Below are 6000 nucleotides of genomic sequence, written 5' to 3' on the forward strand. Positions count from 1 at the left end.
TTTGGGTTGGATCGTGGGTGGGGATGAATCTGTGAGGAAACCCAGTAATCCGCTCTGCATTGGGGTTGGTTTGGAGGATATGGTTTTGATTGTTGACAAGTTCTTCGGAGAAAACAAGGAGGATGCAGGTCTGGCGGCTGCGTCTTGAATGATTGCTTGATTGATGATTTTGTTTTTAGTGGGTTTGGATCTTGAATTTTTTTTCTCGTTGCTGCAAATTATAGGGTTTTTTGGGTTTTCACTTCTGCAAATGCAAAAACTTATATGCAGATGTATGATTAAAATGAAATGGTTAAAGTGTTTGAAGTAACTCGCATTTGAGTTTTGCATTTGCTTGTCCATTCATTGATTAAGCATGGCTTGTATCAATCTCGATTCTTCCTGCGTTCAATATATTTGTTAAGTGCATGGAGCAGCAACAGTTTTAAGATTCCAGATTCACGAAGGGAAGGCGCAGTCGAAAAGAGAGAGTTGAAGAGACTCCGCCGGAGAGAGAGGGGGAGCTGAGGAGACGTCGAGATAGAGAGAGGAGACGCAGCTGAAAGAGAAGCAGGAGACGTTGGAGAGTGAGGACAGAAGAAGACGCATTCAGAGAACGAGAGAGAGAGAGCGCGCGCGCTAAGGAGATGTTGCCGGGAGATAGAGAGTGACACGAGGAGACTGGCCTCTTTTTGCATCTTAAAAGTTGGTAATTTTTAATTTTTAACTTTAAAAAAATAGGAATATAGTATTTATTTTAACTTAAAATTCTAACTTATAATTTTTACTAATTTTTAGAAAGGATAAAAACTGATTTTTTCAAAACTGAGGTATTTCAACTTTTACAATTTCTAATTAAACAGTCACATTTTTTGATAATTTTGTTTTTATTTTTAACAAAAAATTACTCTTATGTCCATACAATCAAGGTGTCTTTTTTCCACCGTCATCTCCATTTTCAGATTTTTTCTTCTCTCTCGCTATCTTCCTCTCTCTCTATACACTAATTAATTTTTTTATAACACTTGAAACTTATACATATACACTAATTAATTTTTAAATTATCATTCTATAACTAGGGTAATACGGACAATTATACAAAAATAAATTATTTTACAACTTATGATATTAAATACCATAACTGTTTAACTACAACTTCTAAGAAATTACAACAAACAAGTTCACAACTTATTCTAAATTTTAGAAACTATAATCTGATAAGTTAGAAACTATAATTTCTCTAATTAAACTGCAACAAATGGGGCCAGCAAGAGAGGGAGAAGGGAACCGGGAAGATGGTGAAAATTTAGTCTATGTTTTTTTATTGTTTTTAAGTTATTTTTATTTTTTAATTTTTTAAAAGAATGAAAATATGTTTTTTATTATTTTTAAATAAATATTTTTAAAAATAAAAATAAAATTTTATAAAAATTAAAAATATTAAAAAATTATTTTAAATATTTTCATTCAAAATAAACTCTAAATTTAAAACACTAAAAATAAGTTTTATTTTTTATTTTTAATTTTTAATTTTAATTTTTAATTTTTTTATTTATAATCACAAGTGTACTTGTTATTTTTTTAAGTTAATTAATTTATTTATTTAAAAATAAAAATTTTAATGTTTTAAATAATTTAATTTATTTAATAAAATATTGTAATAAATTATTTTTAAAATTAAAAAGAAAACGTATTCTTTATTTTTTTTAAATGAAAAGACAACATTTTTTTAATTTTTTAAAAATAAATTATTCAAATAAAAAATTTAAAATAAATTTAAAATTTAAAATTAAAATGCGAAGAGAAGGTGGTCTTAATTTCTTCTAAAATTTTACAGTTTTGTGTCACATCACACGTGGCGTTCTTTTATTGGCTCAGTCTACTTAGTGGGGCAGTGGACCGGGCCAGTCATAAGATTTTCCATAAATTAAAGCACAATTTTGCAGTTCCTTTGGCTGGACATAGCAATTAATAAAATTAAAGCACAACGTTAATGAGGCAGGTAATCACAATGGTTGAAAATATATAAATATATTTTTATCAAAATACAATATAATTAACCTTAATTAATAAAAGTGTCCAAAAACTAATTAATATAAGTGTTTAAAAACTTAAAATAATAAGTAATCTTAACTATTGCAATGATTAAGTTTTAATAAACATATTTTATTTATAGATATCTCTCATAGAGTTACATATATTGAAATTAAAAATTATAGAATTTTAATAGTAATCACTCTGCCTTTGTCTACCTATTTATCGTCTGAGTAATGAAACTTCAACGTCTTCATAATTATTTTAATAAATTTTTCACCATTTATAAAGCATTAACATATAAATAAGAGCTCATTAATTCTTAAATCCAAATAAGAAATTAAAATGTGAATAACTATGAACTTTAGCATTCAAGCAAATGAACTCATGGTGACTGATAATAGAGTATATTAGCGATCAAAACAATAAAGGTAAAGGCGGATTTAGGAGCAGATCTGGAGGAGGGTTGGCCAGTCATAAGTCATTTCAACATTCCTCCCTCAAATGGGTTAGATTTGTCTTATAAATTTGAGGAGGGGGGGGGGGGGGGGGGGGGGGGGGGGGGGGGGGGTGGTTGCAGCCTGTGCCTGCCCCCTCTAAATCCGTCCCTGAATAAAGGCAATGGTGAACTATCATAAAAACATAATATTAAAAGTAAACCAAAATTAATATATATTCCTCTGTCTGGATCATCCTTTACAAAGAATACAACGTGAACTATCAAAACTATAAAGGCAATGGAGACATATATTCTTAAAAGTAAACCAGAATTTGTAAGACTGAATCCAAGAATTAATCCAAAATTCATTTCTTTGAACAAAATTATTATCAAAATAATGGCAACTATAACATAAGCTCATAAAAAGTATTGTAATTAGAAAATTAAATTAGGAATCCAAAATTCCTTTTGTGAACTTTTAAGCCATGGTTTTAAGAGTTTTGCCTATAAGAAAACCTTGATTTCAATTTTCTCATTTTACTAAATCATGTATAGTCAATTGTATGGCCTTACACGACACGAATTTCGCTAGGTTACCCCTCAAATCTCTAGACATTCAGCTACTATTATCCCTTATTTTTAAGTGTGCCCAAATGTGTCAAGACTGAGTGCCCGAGTGAGGAGCGAAGATGTAAGTGTCAAGTGTGTGTTCGCACGCACTAAGATGTTTGCCATTGGTACCATGTGAAAGCCGTTAGGTAGCGCAACACCTAGAGACTGTACCTTTATATGAGATATTGATAGCCAAAGTGTAAGGGAATGCAACACCTAGAGACTGTACCTTTATATGAGATATTGATAGCCAAAGTGTAAGGGAATGCAACACCTAGAGACTGTACCTTTATATGAGATATTGATAGCCAAAGTGTAAGGGAATGTAACACCTAGAGACTGTACCTTTATATGAGATATTGATAGCCAAAGTGTAAGGGAATGCAACACCAAGAGAGTGCACCTTTATATGGGATGCTTCATACTTTATTGGTACTAAACCAGCCATGGGATGTTTCATGGTTTATCTATACAAAACTACTCACTTAATGGATTATCTCCTCGGGGGATCATGGCAGAGGCATTTCAGGCCATACCATATTAAACATTTGTGTCCTCTACTTTCTGTATTTACACAATCCAATCCTAAGTGGAATGGTATTATACCAGCCAACAAGTATATTTAAGAAACAAATAATTATGAAAAATTTAATACAAGTAATATAAAACATACTTCTTTGAACAATTTACCCTGAAAGGCCTATACGAATTTCTCGGGGGGTCACCCATCATTGGATTACCCTAAATCAAGCACGCTTAACTTGAGAGTTCTTTACCAACATTTAGCCCAAAAGGTATCCAATTGATTTTGTTTCTTTCCTTACTCATCATCGATATATACTATCATCTTTTGGGCTCTCAGGGTATTACATTCTCTCCCCTTGAGCACATGATATCCTCGTCATGTGACCTTACAATTGGTCTCAGATATTCTCCCCTTTGGAGGCTGTCATCCTAGAAGCTTGCCAGGAGCCGCTCCTTGTACAGGCCTCACGCCCTGGCGCCACTCCCCGCCCTCATCGGACTGTTTTTTTCAAGGGTCGACTCTGATACCATCTGAAAAAAAAAAAAAAAAAGTTATGGAGATTTCTAGAGCCATTTTTAAAATTTTATTTGTATGAGATATTTAGACAAAAATAAATAAATCGTAAAATCTCTAAAGATAATTTCAAATTAAACGCTCTTCATGTAAATAACCAAAACCGTATGAGGTATGAGTACAATTTATTCAAATATAAAATATGTGTTTTATCCTTTATAAATTGGAAGCCTCTGATTAGGTACAATATTTAGATATTTTCAAAAATGCCTTGCTGGATTTATATATTATATTGGGATCTCTTTTAGGCAATGTCTCATTACACTTATGTTGTGGCATTTATTTAAGTGATATCTAATTAGATTTATTGTAATGATGTAATTTTTAAGTGATATCTTGTTAAATTTATTATATCAAAAAATATTTTTCTAATTTTTAGTATTACAATTAAAAAAATTAAATTTAATATTTTATAATGAAAAATTATATAACTCAATAAAAAATTAAACTTAATAAACATAAAATATTTTATGCATCCAAAAGAAGCCCTATACATATTTGATAACTAAGTTTTATTATCAATTTTTTGTTTGATTTACAAAGTAAAAACCATGTTCAAAGATTAATATACTTCCTAACCCCATCTCAACGTTACGAACATCAGGATGTTACATTTGGATTATTCAAGGAGTCATGAAGATCAGAGTTTAAAGGATTATAAAACCCTATAACCAGCATTGGTTTTCAATTACTTTTAAATTATTATTCTTCAAAAATAATTGTACATAATGGGACATTTAGAAGTTAAAATTTAGAAAAAAAAAATAACTTCAACCAAAGGTGACAAACACCTAAATTGTGTAGGCGTTTGTCACTTTGAGGAATCAACTAACAATGTATAGAACAAGTAAATAAGTAAAGAAACATGACATACTCACCTCGACGACCCCAAACAAGAAATTAATTAAATGAATGAAAATGGTAAAAATAAATTTATAAAGCATTAATTACCTCGACATGCCAAAAATTTAACTCCAAAAACTCAATGGCAGGTAGACCGGCAAAAAGTGTGACCAACTTAGATGCGTTTACTTTATTCACGGAATAAAGCAAATGAATTGAAACTCTAGCAAGGTTAGGTGCATTTTTTAACCATATATAACTGAAATTGCCTTTATAATATAAGCACCTGAGATTAGGGGCAGTAATTTCAAGGCAACTGGAGCCATCAGCAATAACAAGTTTCAACTCTTTTAAGTAGTGAGCAATTGGAAATCAAACCAGAGACCTCAGAAGTAATGATAACATGATGAAGCTCTAGGGAGTGGAGCTTGCTAAATCCGTTAAATCTAGGAGGAGGAACAAGCGAGCAATAATGCAATTCCAAATGCTCCAACTGCACACACGAAAACAATGAGGATGGCAACTTATATGGCTGATCGCTTGTAATACGAAGGATGACATCCCGGACACCATTGTTTGATAGAAAAGGTATCAACTGATCGACAGCAGAACAATTTTCCAATTTAGATCAGCTTAGCTTGAACTTGAGTATTGGTCCACGATGGAGTAACAGGACTTTACAAATAGTCAACAAAAACTCATTTGTTGATGTTGTCCTTGATTTTCTGGTTGTTATTGAATTTCTGTAGAATGCATCATCAAATACAAGCTCGGGAATTGTCACCCAATTATACCTCCATTTCTTTGACAAAACGCTTGTCTTCACTGCATCCTTCATTGGCATGCACGTTAAAATTTTATCTATCACATTGCTAGGAAGGTCACTGATCCTGTCTGAAGTTGACCCTCGCATTTTCTTCACACAACCATTGATCTGCATGTTAATAGCTATTTGACAAGGTATCAACTCCTCAGATTGGGTTTCATAGAATTT

This window comes from Diospyros lotus, chromosome 11, assembly GCF_014633365.1.
Source record: "Diospyros lotus cultivar Yz01 chromosome 11, ASM1463336v1, whole genome shotgun sequence".
Lineage (NCBI taxonomy): Eukaryota > Viridiplantae > Streptophyta > Magnoliopsida > Ericales > Ebenaceae > Diospyros > Diospyros lotus.